Source organism: Pyxicephalus adspersus, chromosome 3, assembly GCF_032062135.1.
Source record: "Pyxicephalus adspersus chromosome 3, UCB_Pads_2.0, whole genome shotgun sequence".
Taxonomy (NCBI): domain Eukaryota; kingdom Metazoa; phylum Chordata; class Amphibia; order Anura; family Pyxicephalidae; genus Pyxicephalus; species Pyxicephalus adspersus.
Genome location: NC_092860.1, coordinates 72,262,351 through 72,286,635, shown reverse-complemented (window position 1 = coordinate 72,286,635; position 24,285 = coordinate 72,262,351). Strand labels below are relative to the sequence as shown.

The 24,285-nt window shown below is 37.8% G+C and overlaps 1 protein-coding gene across 4 annotated transcripts in view; it reads right to left on the bottom strand.

Annotated features, from left to right (window-relative positions):
* The window catches only part of RFX2 (regulatory factor X2), a 54,592-nt gene extending 46,960 nt beyond the window's left edge, over window positions 1-7,632 (bottom strand). The window contains exons 1-2 of one of the 4 annotated variants that reach the window (XM_072405181.1): window positions 7,177-7,632; window positions 6,837-7,018 (exon numbers count right to left, since the gene is read on the bottom strand). The gene's annotated coding sequence lies outside the window, so the exon portion shown is untranslated. The remainder of the gene's footprint in view (window positions 1-6,836; window positions 7,019-7,176) is intronic. The other 3 variants (XM_072405177.1, XM_072405180.1, XM_072405182.1) reach the window with 3 other exon arrangements.
* Between the last annotated feature and the right edge of the window lie 16,653 nt (window positions 7,633-24,285).

The window sequence follows — 24,285 nt, the reverse complement described above, 5'->3', positions numbered from 1 at the left end:
CACAAACCGATCTATCTAGGGATGGTCTCAATATTGGCAGATGAAACAAACAGATGAAACAAACTTTCCTGTGGCAACCATTCATTGTGTCCTACAAAATGGCCTAATAGCCCCTGCTAATGCTGGGACAGGGTTCCTTGTTTCTCTGTACAGAATAGAAAATACCTCTTTAAACAATCTTGATTCTAAATTCAAGGGCATTGAAAATTACCTAAGACAATTCAAAGTGCCACTTGTGTCTTAAGCTGCGTACACACCTGCAATTTTTCTTGTTGGAAAGGATCTTTCACGATCCTTTCCAACGAGAAAAGACTGCACGATGCATGAACGATGCTGTACATACAGCACCATTCTGCTCTATGGAGAGGGGAGGGGGAGAGCGACGGAGCGGCACCCTGCTGTGCGCTCTCCCCTTCCCTTTCATTAGGATCGGTCGTCGTCCATCGTCCATGGATCCGCCAGGACGGTCGTCGGACGATGGACGACGACCGACTGTACACACGGCAGATTTTCGCCCGATAATTGGCCGATACCGATTATCGGGCGAGAAAAATTTGCCGTGTGTACGCAGCTTTAGTCACTTAGATGTATTGTAGGATGTAGGATGGCCAATTGTATAGAAACAAGCATGTGGCTTCAACAGAGAGTCTGAGACTTTTTGCAGAATTTGTCTCATAGCTGGGGAAATACAGATAGTCTGATATAGAGATAACTGGTCCCACTGGGATAAGGACCCCCTTTGAAAGGAACACAGATGCCAGTGGGTTCACATCTCCATAGGTATATAGGATGAGAATGTCTCTAAAATCTTTAAACATAGAGATGCTGGGAAGCGAAGGCTGGAGAAGGTCTAACTGGATACATTTCCTTACTGCAGTCATCTTGATTTACAGTAGTGAGAGCAAGCCCTGAATTAAAGATCAAACTTTGGGATGGTTCCAAGTGGAACCAAGAGTTTTTGCTGGGTCCTGGTTAGCATCTGCCTGTGATGGAGTACAATGTTTCTGGCATAAACACTGACCACTGAAATTAACCAATATTTTTGTTTCTGAGAAGCTAGGATTGTGATTGGGACCTTCACAGACATCCGTGGGTATTTCTGAAGGGGATTCTGAAGGGGGTAAAGGTGATCTAAAAGTGAACATCAACCACTGTATAAAAGAAGATCATTGAAACTTAAGCACATCAAGGATGTAATTATATGTTTCCAGAGATTCAAGAACAACATCCAGTCCCTGCCTGGATTACAAAAATGTTGAAGTGAACAGACTCCATTTTAAACCTTCCCAAACTGATGTGACTCTTTAATATCTCCAGGTCTACAACAGGCTTCCATTACTCTGACTTTTTCAAATTAAAAATATGGGAGAATAAAACCCTGTATATTTTTGCTGAGTCTCCTGTAGAACAAGTGTGCATATTTCGCCTGAGAATCTTCTCTTGTGACCTTGTGAATAACATCAGGAAAAATGAATGATGAATGGGATTCTTCCTGACTGGGCAGTGATGACCAAAACTGATTGTGGACACAAGCTAAAAATCTGTACAATGATCCATCCATGCCTTTTTCATGTCACACTGTTATAAGCACACTGGAATTCAAAAGGGTCTTGTGGCATCCTGTATAGAAGACCCTTGATTAGACCTTAGGAAAAGGTGGGCTAAGTTTAGGAAAAGGAGGTCTAAGGCCCTTTCCAACAGTGGCAAATCCTTGACCTTAGATGTTAACTACTGCTTAACCATGAAGAACTTCAATCTTGGCACACTCCTCACAACTCAACTTCTCTTCAAAGTGAATAGGTATCATATCATATCTTGCAAGTTGTGCTTAAAGGCATGATCTGCCACCCACTGTAAAAGGTGACCAGCTGCAGATTTGTCAGAGATGAGATTCTAATGAAATAAACGTTTCCCCTAAAAAATCAGAGAAGATTTGAGATCCTACAAGACTTGAACAAGCTTACTTATGACTGGCTCCTGTCCAGATCCTGGAATTAAATTGGCAGTCCAAGTTCCCTTGCCACTGATGTGAGGACAAATACATCTTTTCAGGTCTGTATAGACCAGGGATGGGCAAACTTTTTTAGTCAGGGGCCACAATCTGAAAAAAAATATGACCGCACTGAACGTGACGTCATGATAGCATAACCTCGCCCACTCTCAAATCGCAGATCTGAGCCTGCGATGGGAGAGTGGGCGGGTTGTGTTCAGGGACAGCCCACCCACTCCCCCATTCCGGATCTGAGCCTGTGATGGGAGAGTGGGCGGGTTGTGTGCAGGGACAGGGCCCGCCCACTCTACCATTGCAGGCTCAAATCCAGGGGATGTGTTCTGCGGCTCTGGCCAGTGGGACCCCCAGCGGGGTCCTTTTTCTGACCCTGCTCGGGGTGGAACCAGCTGGAGAAACATCCTTATTGGCCGTATACGGCCCTCAGGCTTTAGTTTGCCCATGCCTGGTATAGAACTTCCTGTCTGGTATATACATGAAGGAGACAGAGGCCCTTGTTTAATAAAGATCTCTAAGACTAGAGAGGATACACTTTTTTTCAGTAAAGCAGGGTGATCCAACAAACCTGGAAAAAATTTCTTCAAAGTCATTTCTTATTTGCCAGCAAATGCTTTGATTCCTGGACCGGATCAATTCCAGGTTTGCCGGTTCACCCAGCTTCACTGAAGAAAGCGTATCCTCTCCAGCCTTGGAGAGCTTTAATAAATCAGGCCCATTGTGCTCTTTTGAAAGGATGTTGTTTCTTGCTTGGTGTTTTACTTCTTCGTTAAAAATGAAACACTAGAAATGTGGCAGAAGGACTTAAGGACTGTTTTATATACATCTTTATTAGACTTAGTATGCACTTCTAAGTGGAGTTTGTATAAATATAAAGAACATTTATTTCTAACAATTCATGTTGGCTTGCTCTGCCTGTGGTGTACATTACTGTTTTTCATAAAGTCTTTTGTTCTCCACGGAGTACACCTTGTTGTGTTTGGACCATATTTTAATATGGAAAACATACATCAATGATGTCTTCCTTATATGGACTGGCAGAGAGGTTTTTCTCAAGAACTTTATGTTATACATTCAAAATAATTCTTTTAATTTAAAATTCACTATGGATCCGAGTCATCAAAAAATACCCTTTTTCGATATGCAAATCTATAAACAATGTGATATTACACTTGCCTCAATTTTTTCTATATACGGTAGGAAGTCCGCTACAGTATATGATTTACTTGGATTATACCTGGACACATTGATACACTTTTAATTATAATACAAAAATGAAACTCTGGATAACAATTTGAAATACCAATTGGGGCTTATGTAATTATCAAAACCCTCATTTATTGTAATTCTAAATTCTTTTGGGCTGATAGTATTATATTGTCGGATAGGATGTTGATTGTATTAAACTATTTGATTGAGCTATTCATATAGCTTTAACATCAATTTATATAGCCTTATGGTCCATTGCTGTAACTAGGTGGCTGATGTCTGCTTCTTTATGGGCATTGTGTTCAGTCTTTACAACCATTGTCTCCTGTACTAGGAGATTTATAGTAAGTAATCCTTATATCTTCATGCATTCTATGTTTAAGATACTTACTTATTGTTTGTTGAATATCTGCTTATATGATGTTGGTGTATTTTATCTAGATTTGTTCAATCTTTCCAGTTGTTCTCATTCCTGAAGAAGGTGCTAGGTGCTGCAAAACGTGTTGAATGAAAGATATTTTTCTTTTTTTCCCCCTCCAGCTTGATGAACATGTTTTGGGGGGATGTGATTGTACAAATATTATTGTATTGTTCTCTACAAATTTGTGAAAGATAATAGGTTTTATTGTTTTTTGGAATTGTGTGTTGTTTGGATATGTTTTTGTTATATCAATAAAATTATTGAATTTACCTGTATAGCCCTTGAAATTCCCGCTTTGGAACTCCCTTGTTCAAAAAACCTATTTACATATTGACCTTGTGGCTTTTTCTCTAATGAAACTAATAGGGGCCTGATCACTTACAATATATTTCCATAAAGTCTGTTTCATCAAGTTTTGTGCCTCTCATAATAAGAAAAATGAACAATGGTTAGAAAACCAAAAAGACGAGAATGCACATTTGTGTTAGTGTTGATTGCTTGCAAATAGTGATGCCAAAAAAATATATATATATTATGTCCTAACTTTTTTGCTTCAAAAGCACAGTACTAAATGGTTTGCACCATGTGAAATGCAGCTGAAATTAATCAAGAGGTGATTCAACAGACTCACTCCCTCTTCTTACTGATAGGTTCGATCATAACATTTTCAGTTGATATGCTTCTTTAGGAGTTATCATTTTAGGAGTAATACATAGGATCAAGTACACATTAAAAAAAAATCTTTTCTATGTAACATATTTTGGTGAACACTAGGTGGCACCAACAGGTTAAGGTGTGTAATGTAGATATTTTTAATATATAGATATATTACACTGTGTTCTGATAATAATAAGCTCTAATGATTGCAACTATTTATTTGTAAAAGAGCTCCACTATTTACTTTGGGATTCATATTCATCTTCTTTTCTGCTTGGAAGACAGGGACCTTTTTATTGTTAAAGCATCACTCAACATATACTTCTTGGACTAAAATATTGGTACAGTAAACTTTCTGTTCTCGTTAGGTTAACATGTTACAACGCAACCTAGATTTGCCTCTTGCTGCTGCCGTCCTTACTTTGAGACTTGCAACAAAGGTACAATATCATAGTCAGAGGGATAATTGCAGAAGACTAAAGAAATGCTCTTTTCCACCTACATTATGCTGATGATGTAATTCCCCCAGATTCTCTATTTGCCTAGAGGTTGGCTTTTTAATAATAAAATGTACAGTACATTTTGAAAAAAAAAATATAATGTACATTTTGTAAATGCTGACCATACAACCAAATCAAATCTACTTTTTGTCAGATACAAATGTAATAAAACAATACAATATGTAACTGTCAGCCACGGCACACATTCCAAGGCCTATAGTGGCAGGGCATCCATGTGTGGCATCCAGCCACCAGCAAATCACATTGTCCAGCCTGCATGAACTTACTGACTGGCTTTCAGTGTTGCTGCTTCTGCATTTTTGCAGGTTTGTTGATGGATCTGTACAACTAAAAGTTGGTTTTAATTCTATCACTGTAGACTTGTTTCTGATATTTCTTGTCTCAATATGCTAATGTCAACATTCTTATTAATATGGATCATTCAATTAAAAATCTATAAAATTATTAACCTGATCTATTTAATGTGATACTAAGGGAAGTCATAGATGTGAGATGGAGGACAAAACCACACTGAACAAACGCTTTGCAGAGCTACTTTCACAAAAACATACACAGACATTTCTGCTAAGCATGCCTGTTCAACAGTGAATAAAAATGACAAATATGGCACATTTATCCTGCAGAGTCTTAAATGAATCAAAAAGAAAAAAGACACCATGCAAACATGTGTTATACTAAAGAAGAGCCAGATGCTGATGTGGCATCTTCAGTCCAATTTATTGACTAAAACTATTACCACAGCTAAAAAACAAACTGCCATTATAAAAGCAGAAAACACTCTGATCAAGTTTTCATAAAAATTGAAAATGAAAAGTAAATCACATTTAAGCTTATGTGATAAAACTGCCTTAAATCATTTGCATTCAAGTTAATTGAGTGAATGATTCACTGTGAGTCAAATGTGCTGGTGAATTGAATTGTGGCTTCCAGGCAACCAATTAGATTTCCTTCTTAGGTTTCATCTGCACAAATTGATTATCTTATCCCTACATTCAAAGACAGTTATGCAAATGTTTTTATAGGATAAAAAAATCGGATGTAATTGTGAAAACGGATGAGATCACAGAATGGGTCGATGGTCATAGCTGAGAAACTACAAACATGTAAACTGTGGATTTGCCTGGTGATAAATTAAGCTGTAAAGCCAGAATAAATCAAATTAACAGATCAAATGCCCACACTGAAACACATAACTAGCAAGCTGGCTGATGCAGAACACTTTAGGTAACTAGATACCAGTGGGCTGACAATTACAAGGACATCTCCATCTTTGCAACATTTGCCTACTGTAAATGTTTCCGCAAATAACAGTTTAATGCCTGTATTTATATTTACACAAGAAATGTTTAAAATTAGATGAAGCACATGTACAACCTAGAGAGATGAATTTGAATGGTTTAATAGGGTGTATTGGTTTTAATAGAGTTGTGTTCTATGTTAGTTATTGATTATTGCAGAGAGTTTGAAATTATATCCTTATTGGCTTACTTATGTTATTAAAAACGCCTTCAGCAATTCAGGCTTTATATATTTCCCCTTGTTACTTAAAGAGATGTGTAAAAGGCTGTGATTTTACCATACAACATTGACTCTGATTTAATAAAGCTCTTCAAGGCTGGAGAAGATAGACTTTCAAGGGGGAATCTGGGTGATCCAGGAGAGAGATATTAATAGGCATAGCTATTCAAAAATCTTAAAGCAGCTATATCACTCATGTAAAGCAGACTTCAGCCTATCAACTATATAAAGTTCTAGGATTTTGAAAACTTTTCATATTCAAACAAACTTGCAGCATCCTTGTTTAGAAAATAGGGCGCTGACTGAGCACCATGAATAAAACCTTTAGGTGTAGTACATTTGGGGCAAAATAGAATCTTAAATCCAATGCAACTATCTTCCTGAGATTTGATCTAAAACCATGTATAATAAATACAAGCTACAAATATTTTTTAGGTAACTAAAAATGTATGGCACATTTATCTAATATATTGCCTGCCTCTAGAGATGAATAGTCTTTACTAACCCTTATTATTCCATTAGCAAGATTGCCTTCTTCTTCTCTTCTCTTCTTTTCTTGGTTGGACTTCAACAAATGAGTATTGATGTTACTTTGTCCTAGCATCTGGTCCTTAGTCCCAGTATAATACAGATGCCATGATTACACCTTGAGTTGTGCTTTTGTTGATTGTTCAGTTTATAAAACTGCTATAAGACAGGGAAAGAGATTTTATTAAATAAGATACATACTCTTTCTACTTTAAATACTTACCTGTTAGCATTTGGTTTAAAAGTTAGTTTCTAATTGTGTTATGTATTTTAATGGAAGTATAAAGTGAAACCGAAAACAAAAAAATTACACTTACCTTTAATCCTGCAGGTCCCTTGATGGCGCTGGTCCTTCCCGGGATCTGGTTCCGCGACCTCTTGGAATTCCTCTTCGTCCCGGCGCTGAGGAAGCGCTGGACCCCAGCATTTTCATTCTTCACTTCCTTCTTTTTCCTCTGTATTCTTGGCACGTCACCTGATCTCGCACAGCGCAGGTGCAAGATCGGGTGATGTAGCCCGCTGTAAAGGGGAAAAAAAGAAAGTCGATGGCACTGTACTTGTGATCTCTTTCCCTTAATAGAAAAAAATGCCCCTTCTGCACATGTCAGAGATTAGGGTGTTGCGCTTAAAAAAATTAATAATCCTTTTCCTTTACATTTAAGGGTTGTTTACCCTTTTATGTAAAGGGAAACTGTTGAGTTTAGGTACGCTTCAAGCTAGCTATGTGTGAGAGTGACATCATGTGGCTGCTTGATTAAACTACAACAGCCTGATAATAAAACAAGTGTGATACAATAAGTTGTTATTTTACTTACGTAGGGCATATGTTTCCTTTTCTGATTACCTTTCACAGGTCTAGGTTTGGATTCCTGCACCAGCAACTAGGACAAGCCTGGGTTTGGGTTCCTGCACCAGCGACTAAGACAAGCCTAGGTTTGGGTTCCTGCACAAGCAGTTCGCTCACAAACAGACCCTAAGTTAGTGTCAGTGCAGTAGCACCATTCAGTATGTTGGAATATCTATTTATTTATATTTGTTTTTACCCAACTTTTTTTCACAACTTTTATCCATGATTTACACATTTTTCTACTTTAATTTGAAAAATGTGTGAATCTTGGGTGAAATTTCTGAACAATTTTGAACAATAATACACATAAAAAAGTAACATTACAATCATTACAACTGGATATTAATTATTTCATGCAATGTGTGGAGTAATAGGTAGTTTTTTTAAATTAAAATAAATTTAAAAAAAACTTTTTTCTTTTATGTAATCTTTTTTAACTTGGCAAACCAATTGGTCTGTGTAGCCTATTTATGGTCTCGAAGTACGCAGAGCTGAACAATCACACTTTTCAGGGAAGATCAGCAAAAGGTCTGCTGATCTAGACTCCTACAATCCTGATCAGGTTTTCAGATGTGGTGGGGTTGTTGGTCAGATAACAAGGTGGCAGCTAAATAGACAAACTGACTTTTGGAAATACACAAAAAACAGTTGTAGGTGAATTTGGTTTGAAGAAGAAGAAGAGATTGGGGTTTCTATACATTCCCAGCTCTGGACTAATGTTTGGTACCAATATCTGTGATTTTGTGAAAGAGATAATACTGGCATTCAAAAATTTTGTAAATACCCTACTCAGTTTTCTGAGTTTGAAAACTAAGATATCCTGATTTTTTCTCACTGTGGCTTATAAGGATCCTATGCTTTTTGCAAAGAGAAGCAGGAATAGAGGGTAGTCTTATTGTATTCTGGTTTTAAAAAGTGTGTTATATTTGAATTTAGAAGCTAAAAGCAGAAGTTTAAGTAAAAGTTGAACATGCAACATTTACAAATCTCATAGATCATAGAAGACTTACTAATTTCATCTTAATCAATTGTAAGTTGTAAAACAGAAAACCTGCACTTTCTAATACTGTAATGAAATCAGAGTACTGTTAAAAGCAAATTCTTGATCACCAAAGGACCATGACCCAGAATAGTCAAATTGAGGGAGAAGAAGAGAAAAAAGTGAAAGACACAGTGGGTCCCCTGGAACCCATCTGAACAGGCTTCCTTAACATATGGGACCATGATAACCAAACATAGTCAATTGTCACAAACCAAATAAAATATTAACAATATAGCAATGAATAGTTAAATGAATAGTGAGTCCTGAAATCTAGTTGTTAGATCAGTAAGCCATTATATAATAACTAAATATTTGGGGTGCAAACAGAATTCTTTAGGATATATATAAAAGTCAGACTTACAATAGGATAGCACCAGGGGGTTTATGAATCACTGCATGTGTTAGGTGGAAAGCACCAGGCCAACCCAATACATGGTGTTAGTATTATCCAGAAAAAGACCTGTGTCAAAATATGAGCATTCAATAGGCCTAATTAGAAAAAGAAGGGTTCCCCCCTTTCCCTGGAACCATTAGATTAGACTGAGGTGTGAACTAGCAGCTGTACTGAAATCGTTGAGTAAAGAAGGTTATGTTTAATTGTTTGTTTAGATAACAGTATCCAAAAGGTGAAATATGCATTGTCTGACCAAATTGCTTTGTTTATTTTACCAAAACGGTAAATATTCGAGCAGTAGTCATACATCAGGTTCCCTTTAGCTAATATATTAAGTAACATGTTTAGGTGAGCAGATACGGGGGTCAACCCAGTAAAGCTGATGAGAAAGATCTAATTTTTTTATAGGCAAAAGTTTGGAAAATTGTCTTTCTATAGAATTACAGACGTAACGTATTTGAGATATTCGAAGTGCTGAAACATTTGCAAAGAATAGTCTTCAAAGAAGAAAATTTTGGGCAGAGGGTCCAACCAATCTACCTTTGGAATTTGGGACCTTTAGCCATCTTGATTGGCAACACCACAATGAACCAACTCCCATAGAATGTCTCCTCAGCAATAAGAAGCCTATCTGTATGCAATGTGATTCCACTTTAAGTCCTTTTCTGTTAAGTGCCCCTTTCTATTTAAATCCAAAAGAAGAAACAATTGATCCATAGATTTGGAAAGGGTGCTTCTCCACAGAATACAGAGTCTACAGAGCCAGGAGCCCTAACTTTGTGAGATTTCAAACTCTCTGTGAAGACAGCTGCCTCCTTTAAGAACCACTACATCTGTGCATAATCAGCTTTGATTAGACCAAACTGTACGCATTTCTTGCCAAACTGGTTTTCTCAGTGCTGTACCCGCACTACGTTTTGGCACTACTGTCATAAATTAACAGTTTGGCAGTGTCAAGGAAAATTATGGTACCTGAATTTGAGCTGTGAGAACAAAAAATTAGACTGCATGCCTAAATAAAGGAATGCCGAATAAGGAAGTGTAGTACCAAGGAAAAAAAAAGTACCAATGTAAGGAAGTTAGGAAGAAATCAGGCATCAACTGCATTTAGCCAGGTTAAGGTTAAAGGAGCCTGTAGTGGGGACCAGCTACAACACAGAATGTGCTTCCAACCTCTTCAGTGTGGGAAAAGCTTTTATAATCTGTTTAATGCTTATATTATTCTCTTGAATAGTTCTCCATTTGACATGTTGTGTTTAGTGTATAAGACATAACATATGATACTTATGCCAGAACAAAGAGCCATAAGTATTGAACTTTAGCTGCAAATTCTTGGCATGTAACACATTAGTATTGCTGGAGATTTGCATATACTAACAACTACTTTCCCTTTTTTAATCGGCAAATCCAGAATCTCCTGAAAATGAATTCCCATATAACATTTGTGAAACCCAAACCCTGGTCAATGACAAAATGACAACTAAATTTCAGGATTTCATAGGGTTTATTTAAAAAGCAGTGATATAACCATAGAACATCATACTGCTACTGAAAAAAACACAACACATTTAAAAAGCACCCCATGGAAGTGCTCCATCAGCATAGGGGCATGATCATGTGATCTTTCTAAGGCAAAAAAAAATCTGCAGAACTTTGCTGGCCACACACTGTAGCTTGTTTTTTAATGGGTAGACTGAAGAGTGTATAGTGCAGAATAATAAAATGGATAGTGATAACCGCTTTGGACGATAAATGAATCTAAATTTGCAGTGGAATTCCTGACACGTTGGGCCTGATTTTTGAAAGCTCTCCAAAGCTGGAGAGGATACACGTTCATTGGTGAACCTGGGTGATCCAGCAAACCTGGAATGGATTTCTTAAAAGTAATTTGCTATTTGTTAGCAAATGTTTGCAACCCTGGACAAGATCCATTCCAGGTGTTCTGGATTACCCAGGTTCCCCCGAGAAACTTTGGAATCCTCTCCAGCCTTGGAAAGCTTTTATAAATCAGGCCCATTATCTCACAACATCAACAGCTTGACCAGCAGAAGTACATTAACACAAGAGAATAAACAAGAAATGTACCACTAATAAAGAAAGCATAGACAAGTTGTAAATACTGTAATGTATCCACTATAGATAATTTATTTTTTATCCATTGTCCATATAGGGCCAATAATATTTCAAACAATCCATATCCATGTAGGGGCATTACTTTTTAATTTAACTAAATTTAAATAAAATCAGAGCATTGATTGAATTAGTTTATAACTTCTTTTTTTAAGCTGTTTTATGGATTTGTAAGTGTGCATCAAGTCATTTTATTTTGAAAGATCCCTTTTAAGATCAATCTTTTAGATGGCCTCACATACTCATTAAGCACAGTTTAATGTGACAAATTAATGGAAACATACAGACCCCAAAATTAAAGAACTATACTGTATATACATCTGTATATACTGTATATACATCAAAACCTAAAATATTTCATGCATTTTTCTTTTAAATTTTGGATACAATTTTAATTTTAAGAATATCAAAAAATTACTATGGTCTTTTAATTGTTTTGATAATAGAAGTAATATTTTCTTTAATATTACCGGTAGACTTTCAATAAAATATCCAGTGTCTAAATTCTTGTGTTACTACTGAGGTTTGATTCATCAATCCACAGCACTTAGTTTAAGAAGGCATGGTAATTACCTATAAGTTCAAAAGAAAGTTTTCCCTACATAGCAAATAATTATTCCTAATATACCCCTCATACATGTTTCATTGTTGCAATTGCTTTATGATTGTTGATGCATGTACAGTAAGGGCTCTATTTATAAAATGATTCCCCTGTCAATTCGTCTGAAATTCGCTGATAGGTGTCCAAATCTCTTTGCGCTTCTCCTTTTATTAAAACAATGACTCCTTCTGCCACCTAATGGTCAATCCCAAAATTGCACAGCTGTCCCAACAGGAAATGCTATATGTATAAACGATTACTGGTATAAAAAATAACTTAATAAATAGAACGTTAACTTTACCAAATGTTGCAAACTGTGGATTCTACAGTAAAAATATTGGAATACTTAGAGATTTATAAGCACCAAACGGTCAGTTGTTGGGCTGTTTTGTCATTTAGCAGTCATCTGAATCTATGCAATAAATGATTCATTTCAGATAGTTTGGGAATATTTTTAAATTCCTTCCCAGATTCATAGGCATTCACAACCTTTTTTTCTGACAGACTTAGAAAACCCTTTTGACCTTGACTTGATGATTAATGAGATTTCATGTAAATACTCCCTAGACATGTTCTAATCAATGGCACCTAATCTCGAATACCTAAATATAATTTCATGGATGTGAAATGGTGGTACATATAGGGGATAGTTTACTTTTTTCATGTTACAAATCTGCATTTTTGCTAATTAAGATTATGAGAACAAATGCACTAATGTACGTTTTTGTGTCATTTGCTTAAATATGTGACATTTATCTATAGGTACTATTTAAATAAATATTGAATGCTTGCCTGTTGGAAAGTATGTTGGAAGTGTAAACAATTTCAATGGGGTATACTTATCATTACCATGGTAGGGACATGGCGCGTGGATGAAGGCGGAATACAGAGCAGCATGGGACACAATCAAGAAAAGCTCTGTGGAAGTAAAGGTAAGTGTGATTTTTTTTTAGTTTAGTTTTGCTTTAACATAGATGGTTCTCTAGTGAGGATACTGCACTCACAAGCCGCGGCCAAAACCAGAGAAGGTGCAATTGATAAGCTGAAGTGATATCAAACCAAAGGTTATTATGTTTATCCACTAGCATCAGAAAATTGGGAAGCAGCAGGAGACACAGCAAGAGTATATATTAACAGGGCCAATAAACAAGTGACAAACACGTGGCCATCAGGTGATCTCCCAGCATACAATCAAGAATGTTTTTTATCTTCTAAATAAACAAGAAAGATTTTATATTAACTAGGGGTGGAGAAAATGGAGAATGAAAAAATATTTGGCAATTTGACTTTTAGTAAAACTTTGTTCAGAACTACAATGGACTGAAATCAAACAGATAGGGCAGTGAAAGAGTGACCCCACAACTGGTATTAATAAAATGATCTTACAAGCAAAATTCTGTGAGAATGTGTATAATGTAGCAATCTATAAGTTGCATTGCTAATGAATATTTTGGTATGGATATATAAATGTAAGAATGTATTTCAGGGCCCATTAAATTATAAACCACAGGTCATTTAGAAATGTTTCTTTATTTTAAACCAATGTATAGCCATGAAATGTATGATGCAAAAAACATTTGTGACTATTTCAAGCAACGCTAGAATGAATGAGTGTGATTCAGCACTATGGAAAGGGGAAGGCAGATGAGAAGCACCCCATTGCTTTCGCCTTCATAGGAAATAACAGTGGTTGTCTCCAGTTGGTTGTTTAGCGAATCTCCCCTTTATCTAACATGTGTACATAGCCAAAGCTAATCAAAGTAGCAACTTTGGGATACAATATTACTGCTTTAGATCCTTTTAAGCTTTATAGATTTGTTAAAGGTCTGTGTACTTCACTGATCAAGGGCTTATCATTTAAAAGTATGCAATTTACTGATAAGCTGCATGTTTTATTACACTAAACATTTTCTGATAAGTGATAAGATTCCAAAGTCATAAAATAAATCAAGTCCACAGGGATCATCAACTTCTACTACAAAGTTTTCAGTACTAACATGCAGGCTAATATAAAAGTGTATATTTAAACTAAAATATGCAGTATATATCTGTAGTACATGCACATCCCTCATGTTTTACCCTTTTACAATATTACATTTAATGATATTTTGTTGCTTTGATATTTAAAAATATAACAAAATATATAGTACATATTGCAAATCTATCATTTCAATATTTCCCAGAAAATGTTTTCAAATAAAATCTGAATGTTTTAATTTATTTGAAAAATATGTACTTTTAAGCTATAAAGAGTGAGTTTAGGAAGACAGAGGGGTTGAGTAAAAGTAAGTTTGCAAACATTATATTGAGCAAGTGTGTTTCCAAGAAAATGGCTGTTTAGAAAAAATCTTAAAGCTGACTGGATTCTACACAGCACTTCATTGAGCCATCCTTACAAAAATAAATTCCAAAGTTGTGAAATTCTGTGCTATTTGATAGGTTTAAACACAACCTAACTCTTACCTAATCTTAATTCCACCTAATCTTAATCCTACCTAATCATTTAAAAAAGAGGTTTACAAAATGTCATCAATCTATATACTTCTGTTGTCTCATAATGCATGCAGTTCTAAGCTTTAGATACCTGGTGGGGTTGGGGGGCAATGGCATGTTTCCAGCAGTGATCAAATGATCGAGCAGTTTACACCTGTCAGATAACTTCTACTAAAAAGCATTCTGTTCAGTAAGCAGATTTAATCAAACTTCTGGCTGCTATAGCAGACAGGAGTTTATATGTTACTTGTAGTTTGTCTGATGGTACACTTGAAAGTATACCATCCTTATACGGTATACTTTTCTGGTAGTAAAAGGCTTAAAGCCCTTGTTAAACTCACACTTATACCAGTTAATATTTCTAAATGACTCAACATTTGATATAAACATTGAACTCTATTATATATATATATATTTATTATATAAGATAAATAGGGCATTCCTTATTGCTTAGAAGTTTGCATTCTTTGCCTGGTTAATACTGCTTGTTCTAATCTAACCACCAAGATGTAACTCAGGGAGTACAGCTTTCCCAACTATTGGTAGTCAGGGCATGGGGGAGTATCATAGAAAAGGCATAGGGAACAATCAACAGGTGGACAGTGGTAACTATGCAATTGATTTATATCTGGGAGATATCAATCATTTACCTGGTCATTCATCCATGATGGCCAGAATCAGATAATTACACTCATTTTGCTCTGGCACCAGCACTGCCATCTTCTCCTGGTCTTCTTCCGAGTTTGGGTCTTTGGCCATTATGATTAGCTTGCCAGAATTACATAACTTCCGCAAATAGGCTAACTAGCATCGAACACTACTAACAAAATGTATATTATTTTTAAAAAGTTGGTTCATTATATGTTAGAAAGGTTGAGGAATTCAGTGGGTGAATTATGAAGCAGATATTTCTGTGAAATTTGTCACTTTAATAAGCTTCAGCAATTCACTACAAAACTGTTACAAACTATGTTTTGTTTTTTAATAATAAACTTTATTGAAGTGGAAGTAAAGTGCCACTTTACTAAATTAGGGATCAGGCAGGTGGTTATAGCAGAAAGGGGCAAGTATTTCTGTAATAACCTGTCTTACCTGCCTGACTGGGCCAGGAAAATATGCAAAAGCTTAGCTGCACATGGGCATTAGCTTTGGTTGCCAGGAATGATTGGACTCCCGCACACCATGCTGACATCTGGAAATAGATACTGTCCCCACAAAACCAGGACAGTTACGAGCTATGGTAGTTAACCACATTCATTTGGACTAAATCTTTTTTTAATGTAATGTTTTATTAAAAGTTGTAGTATTTTCACAGAAAAAGAAAAAAGGAATATATTCAGCACTACACATTAAACCTAATATACACCATTCAGGTCTTAAAAAACACAAACAAATTAACATGAATTTATACAAAGATATAATACTGTAGTAATAACATCAGTACAAATTAATTCACCACAGGGGAGTAGCTGTAAAGAAGTTAAATTATCAGTAGTAAATATACATTCGACTGCAAAAAGCCTATTGTAGAGCACTCAAAATTTCACGCCCTTTCACGAGGTTGAAAGATTAAACTTTGTATGTGACCTAAGAGACAGTAAAAAGAAAAAGTGTCCAAGGACAAGAAAGAGGAAGGAAAACAAAAAGTAAAAGACACAGAACAAAAAGTGAACATACAAAGAAAAGAAATGTAACCACCAAAAGAAGAGTGGTTTGGTTTCTATGCTTGTTTAGTGTTTTCTGGGTCTTAAGCTACGTACACACTTCCAATTATTATCGTTGGTAAACGAACGACGAACGATCGTATAGCACCGATCCTGTACATACAGATAACGACACGATCGTTCGTAGATATTGTACACACAATAGATGCGATCGTTTGAACGATACAGGAAGTTACGTGCACCACAGGAACGTTCGTTCATCACGCATGCTCAGACCATGGACGATCAATGAACGATCGTACACACGAACGATGGTCAACGATCGTCGTCCAATCCGATCCGCCGGTCCGGTCGTTCATTTCCAACGACTTTCCTCGTTCGTCGGCGTCGTTGGTTACTTTTTTTACGAACGATTTTTGCCCAATCGATCGTTCGTCGTTCATTTTGAACGATAAAAATTGGAAGTGTGTACGCAGCTTTACTATGGGCTCAATCATCAATTAAGTGTGTAGAATAGTATTGATCCCAATCAGACCATATGGTTTTTTATCTAAACAATCATTAATTTTGGCTGTCAGCAATTCCATTCAATTGGACTTCTTGTAATGTTGAAGACCACCACTGGTATTTGTGGCAGCTTCCCAAGCTTAATTTGATGAAGCAGCTTGTAGAGCTAGGAAATGTCCTTAAAATTACGAATCCATTTAAATGTGACAACTACTATTCAATGACCTGGATAAATGAAAACTTACATAGATATAGTACTAATAGAACCCTCATAAAATATTGTTTTTTTTGTCAAAGTTTACTTGGCATAATAACAGTATACCTTGTACCTGGTCATTTGTTTCAGAAACAACCATCCCTTTAAAATGCAGTCCATCTTCATTTAAAAAGATAATATAAATATATATATATATATATATATATATATATATATTTATATTCACAAGGCTAGAGAAAATTAATTGCCTAAACGTTTGCAGTAACCCCACCCCCATACTGTAAAACCTAACAAAAAAATAAAAAAAATAAAAATAATGACATTTTATGTAACAGAAACATAAGGCATGCCACAGCTATCTTAAAGTGATTAGATAGTCTTGTTTAATAATTACCCAGATAAGTGCAAAGTGTCAAAGCCAGTAGATAAAAGGTAAACATATAAATGATTATGTTTCCTATGTTTTATACTTTCTGCCTTTGGGAAATGGCCACCCTGTATTTATTTTTAAATAATTTTGAGAATATTTACTTTTTTGAGAGTCTACAATGTGAATGTGACAGTTTTAACACTTTTCATGCCAAAGCCATTTTGCCATTTTTTCCACATATGGTAAAATGTCAATTTTAGATCTAAGGCTTAAGCTACCTACACACGTCAAATTTTTCTCGCCCGATTATCGTCTCAGGGCATCGTGAAAGATCCTTTCCAAGGACAAGAATTGCACGTGTGTATGCAGCTTTAGTCTACACGGACTGTTTCCCCAGTGTTTAACCTGAGGCTTTTAAAGCCCTTGTTTGAAATCCCCATGCATTACAATGGGTTAATTCACATCAGGACATTTCCTTGAGGCACGTTTATGACATTTACCTTAAACGTTGCTTGCAACATTTAAAAAATTAAAATGCTTGGTTAATGCTGGAAAACGCCACAAATGCTTCCATTGATTTTAATGGGACGTTTTCTCGCAGTTTCTCATGTTTTCGAGCATTTAATATGCAAATTAGTGAAAAACTCGATAGGAAATGTTTACATGCGAAAATATAGGAACGTTTACATGTGTTTTATTTAAAATGCTGGAAAATGGCTATGCTGTGTTTTCCTGCGTTTTTATTGCAATTTTAACTAAATTGCATATTAAGTGCTCAAAAACACGGGAAAGCGTGGGAACCCAATCAATGGAAGTGTAAAATCAATGGAAGCCTAAATTCGTCTGCTGACAGCTATGAATTCAGAAGAAATAATAAAATGCACAAAACTGGGTAATGTCAGGGGAACAGGTGATCATTGCTTCTTCTGTTCCATCTATTGACATTGATAATTTATACTGTGAAAAGTTTGGCAGCTGACAGGAAGTATATGCATACTACTCGGGATTTACATTTTATGACATGGTTTGACTCCTCCCTTGCCATACCATTGCACTAGCTAAATGTAAAAGGAAGCAAGCACATCTACAAACTGGGAAATTGGATTAAGAACCATATTTTATTTGATTCTCAAGAAAAAGAACAGGCATACAATGAATGCAGGCAATATACCAACAACATTGCATCAGTTTCCTAAATCAGAACCAGAAAATAGCTCTAGCCTAGAAAAGTCAACAGGAACAGTAAAACAGTTTCAGCTAGAGTAAATTGTTCCTAAGAAAAAACCCTGTAAATACCCAGTGAATAATTATTGCATTTGTTAAAGAATATGAGTCAGTTAATAAATCAATCATTGATAACTTGAAGCCAGACTATTTGGAAGAGGTATCTGTATTAAAATTGTGCTATATGTCTGGACTCTAAATACCTAAAGCATTAATCTTTATTTAATGCAGTTTACAAAAATCTATGGAAAATGGCAAAGCCTATGTCTCTATTGCTTTGGTTAACTAAACTAGGATTCATGCCTATTGTCCAATCAACTAGCAAGGGTAAGACCAGTGTTTGAATGATGAGACAAAAAAAGCTTTCTTCATGCATGTACAACATTTATATGCCAAGAGGTATGGGTAACAAACCAAGTGCTGAAAAGAAAGATCAATATTGTTTTTTGGTAAACAATAGTAGTACAAATAAGCTTCGGAGGCAGCACCTGGGGCTATCTGAACAGTCCTGGAAGAAATTAGTGCCTACCAGGCAAGGTTGTCTTTTATGGGCAGACAGATGATAGGAGCAAAGGTTCTTAGGTAGTTAAAAACATATACAGGTAGTCCCCGGGTTACATACGAGATAGGGACTGTAGGTTTGTTCTCAAGTTGAATTTGTATGTAAGTCAGAACAGCTACATTATTTTGATGAATGCAAATAGGACAGATGTTTGTCCCAACATATTATTAGGAGTATGGTGTTAGTTACTGTATGAAATCCTCACTGAGTTAATCACAAACAAAGCAAAAAAAAAAAATCTTTATGGAGCCTAGACAGTTAATAACTTCTAAAGCAAGCTGTGCTTTGACATGCAAAAAGAAACAAATGCAGAGTTTGTCTTGGTCATTAACCTACCTGGTGGTATGATTTTTTGTATTTTTACATTTCAGATCGGTACAATTGGTGCATGTAAGGAACTTACCCGTCCTGCGAGCCCGCGGTGTCCCTGGGGGTCCCAGCCACAGAGGGAGACGCCGCTGTAGCAGGCAGCATGGCCGAGGCTGCTGCTCTGCTCGCAGCTTGTCTCTCTCTGCAGGCGGAGGGATCCGTCCTGCCCAAACTACTGTTCAGCCAGGCGGCATCCCTTGCATTCCTTCAGATGTGGTTACTGAAACTCCTGCTCTCAGCACTCCTTTGCATGTGCAAAGTAGTGCACGTCCTAGGGTTGCTGCGGGAAGAGGTGCGCGTGCTACAATGCGTCCCTCTTGTACCCCCCCCCGAGGGCGTGGCACTCGGCTGCTTTGCCCCAGGGCGGGACATAGTTTGAATTCCTTGCGGCCAATCGGCCGCAGGGGATTCAGTGAGTCTCCTATCAGACGGCGCCAGGTGGCGCAAGGTCATTGGTCACTCTGGCCATTTAAGGAGAGCCTGTCCTGTACACCATTGCCTGCTATAAGCCTCTGTGAACACAGTGTGCTTGGGTGCATCCTTGTGTTGGTTAAGTTTACCTGCTTTTGTCATCTCCATAGTGACCTGGTCTGAAGTTGACTCTGCTTGAACTCTGCCTGCCCTGACCTTGGATTGTTACTGACCATTCTGCCTGCTGCCAGCCTTGACCTTGGATTGTTCTTGACCTGTCTTTGCCTTACCCTCTTGTACTTTGCTTGTTTGGACTTAACCCTTGCTGTGCTTTATGACATTGAATAAAGCCTGATTGAAGGATATCTGGAGTTGGTTGTGGTTTGTGTGCCCAGGCACATTACAGTGCATCTGTAAAAATACTTCCAATTTTAAATTTCCCGCCGGTCCTGCCCCCGACGCACACTGCCCAGCTGCGCACACACGTTGCATACTCGGCCAGCATATGTATCCCCTAGCCTTGTGTTTCCAACGCTCACATGCTGGGATGCGAGGCTAGGGGAGACAGATGCTGGCATCGCTGGAGGATGCCGCAAGCTCATGAGGACCAGGTAACTACTTACCGTTTTTGGTAAAGAAATTTCACCCTGAGCCACACTCGGGAATACCGCCAGGGGGGTTAAGGAGTTACAAGAGGCTGCAGAAAGAGCTCAGCCCCCATAAGATCAACCACAACCTCAGCTGTGATAAGCAAAAGACTTCTTCTGCAAGTCATGTAAACTGTCCGCCTCCAATCCTCCATCCTGCACAGAGCGAGCAGGGAATCCCCATTCGTTCGTATCTAGGAGGTGCCAGTATGTCGGATGTCCTTCACCCGACATACTATACCTACAGCTGTCTAATACAATGGAATCACAAAATAAAATGGTTCAACTTTTTTTATGCCCCCCCCCCCTATTTTTAGTTGAATATTGGGAGTTGATGTATCTCCATGTAAACATCAGAAGATATTTCAAAGATACCACAGCTGAGCAAATTTTTCAAGCATACCTGATCATTTGTGCTACACTTTTTTAATCCGTCAAAACAGATTAATGAAAAACGATCAGGAAAGATTGCTATACAAGTTAAGGGAGGAGAGCACAGCATGGTGCCACTCTCTTGTCCTCCCTCTTCTCCTCTTCATAGAACAGGCACCATGTGAATAGCGCTCATCCTTTCACCTGTCAAGGAAAATGACTTGAAAGATTGTTTCCAGAGACGAAAATTTTACATGTGTACGCTGCCTTAGAATATGCTGCACTAACTTTGTAAACATTGTAAAAACTAAAGCTGTCCAATGATAACCCAATCTAGCAATATACTGTATTAAATAATCTGACCACTTTACAACAAATAATTATCTAACATAATTTTATACCTTTAAAAATGCCTGTAGATGAAGTGACTAACATCTACTTTAGTTTAGTTTTTAGATATTTTAGTTCTGCTTTAAGTACTTATGCATACCAACCTGATCCCCCATTGTTTAGATACCATAGTCCTGTTGCCATTATGGGAACAAGGTGGATTTTTTTAAAGCACAGTACATAGGTTGAAAAGGAAATAGGTCCATCAAGTTCAACCACTAGGGAAATAAACATATCCCAGACAAAAACCCTATTGAAATAGCTGATCCAGAGGAAGGCAAAAAACCCTGGTTCAATTTGCTCTAACAGGGGGAAAATTCCTTCCTGATTCCATGAGGCAATCAGATGTTCCCTGGATCAACGGTCTACAGTATCTTTACTTGAAAACCAGGTAAATTATGTGCTTCTAGAAAAGTATTCAGCTTTATTTTATAACAATCTATAGTACTTGCTGAAACTTGCAAGTACATAGCTGTTTGTGTTGGTATTTTTCATTAAAGCGAAAGTAAACAAAAAACAAAAAAATGACACTCACCATCTGGGATTCCTCTTTGTCCTGGTGCAAAGGAAACTCTGGGCACTGCCATCTTCTGCCTTCTCTTCTGGTGTTCTTGCTCCATCACCCTTTTAAGAAAAGATGCCTCTAATCTCGGGCATGCGCAGAAGAAGCAGCCAGAGCCTCCCAGGATACATGATGTAGGTATCCATGGAGGCTCTGTGCTCCCCTATAAAGCGTAAGTAAACCCAAAACAAAAAACTCACACTTTCCTTCAATCCCGCAGATCAGTCTATTCGTTGGGAAGTTTCTTCCATCGGGTCATGCACCACCTCAGAATCTGTCTTCGATGGGCGCCGACATCTTCTTCTGAGTTCTTCCACCAGCGCCACCCGATCTCGCACTGTGCAGGCGCCAGATTGGGTTATGTAGATTGGAAAAAACTTGCGGATCTCACTGTGCATGCGATGTTCAGGCCGGAGCAGAAGGAGCAGCCAAGAGCCTCCCGGGATGCATGACGTAGGTATCACGGGAGGCTCTGCGCTCCCATTCATTCTTGGTCGCCTACGCCAGAGGTCCCCAACCCCTGGTCTGACAGGTGGGCCACGAGAGCACGGAGACCAGCTGTGGTCCACGGCTCTGGCCAGTGCAGCCCCCAGCGGGGTCAGGAGAAGGACCCGGCTGGGGGGTGGGCACACCTGCCAGAGCCGCGAACCACGTCTTCCATATGGATCGCAGGCTCAGGGTGGTGGGCGGGTAGGTCGTAGGTCTGAGCCTGTGATGGGAGAGTGGGCGGCTTCTGGCATTATGACGTCACTCAGGGGGAAGTCTCTTCCCCTTTGAATGTCACAAGAAATTTTTTTTTTAAGAAAAAGGGTGTTGCACTTGAAAAAACACACGAACAAAATTTTTTACTTTAAAAGGGTTGTCCACTCTTCTATGTAAAGTAAAAATTCCGAGTAAAGGTACACTTTAAGCAGCTTATTCTTTTGGACAGACAGCCCAATGCAGCACACTGCACAAAAAAATCCTGCAAGCTGAGCTTTTCCCTAATGCTTTGCAGGGTGATGAATTGCATTGATGAGGCATGTTTGGGGTGCCATTAAGAATGAGTCACAAAAAATTCTTAGTGCATTTCTGTAAGTAACATTGTAGCCATAACATGTCCTCAGTCTGTGCATTTTAGCCATACATGTAGTATTATGTTCCACTGTAGCAGGTAGATTTGTTGTAGCCTCTATGTCCAAGCCATTTCTAAATAATAACACGGTATTTTGCTGTACTGCAGGGGTTACATATAATGTATTACTAAAATACAGTTTTTTCTTCATATTGCATCTCAGTGGTGCTTATCTCTTGCAGCCACTTCCTGCCTATAAACACAAGTTCCAAAAATAACTGCATGGCATCTCTCAGGGTTAGTTTACTAATACTGACAGCAGTGGGCCATGTCTGCAAAATGTATGTTTAAACAGCCTCTTGTAATTTCCATTGGAAGTCCCTGTGACAGGGAGACAACAGGAACAGAGCTGAACCGTTCACACCTATAGCTTCTACTAGAGATGTGTAATGAGATGCAACAATTCAACTTGCATTTACAAATAGCATGCACATTGTACCTGAAAATGAGTCAGGCAAATTCTGCAGCTACAGAGTTTGACTGGCTCTATTTCAAATCAGTATTTTTTGCATACAAGGGTCAAAGTTTTTGCATCTTTTGACCAATTCTAGTTGTCAGTGACACCCAATGATGTGCACCTCCTATGAGCAGAAGGCTGGGAATGGAATATCACATGACCATAGGCAAGTGGGCAACTGGGGCTGATTCTCACTACTGGGTTGCATTATTACAATACACAGGACATGTGCCAGGGGTGCCATTCATTAATTAAGTAGAACTAAACCTTAAAAAACAAAAAATTGTGAGCAGGCTTTTTTATTTTAGGAAAGACAGGTGATGTCCCTTCGGCAATAGAACAAACTTACCTGCCTGTTTGCAATATTCTGTTGAATGTACACTAAGCTCCACATGTATGGCAGTTTTGTCGTTCATACATGTGTATGGGTAATGCTATCAGTGGCAGGGATGGAGTGAGGAAATGTCAGTTTTGATTTCAGGATAGCCCTATGTATCTTACTAATGCAATGCATGTCCATTTCTCTAGTGCCTTTGGTTGTCCATTTACATGACTAGGCTGCCAAGCACAGCAATATTGGAATTGGGACTTTGTATTTTTTATGGCTCATTTTAGTTAGGGGTTAATAATATACCCAGACATAAAGTTCAAAGGAAGGAAGCTCTATACATGCCTGCTGTGTTCTTTGCTGGTATACAAGTTGAATTTGTGCGTGAGGAAATTCTTCTCTCATTCACTAAGCTTGGTGAAAAAACACACAATGGAAACGAACAACGAACATGGTTATCCCATTTACACCATCAAAACTGAAAGTGAATATATATGTGGTACTGTAAATCTCACTCCATGTCAAGTGTTTATTCTAACCTCATTAGGCCATGACACGTCTTTATAATGAGAAAGCGTTGTTTTATCTTTTCCTTGTATAACAATAGGTAAATTCTTTTCAACTGCCACCTGCGCTCAATGGGCGTGGCCCAGCCAACCAGTAACGAGCCAAGAGACGCTTTAAGCAGGCAGCCCCTGCACCTGTTCATGTGACACACCCCAGGC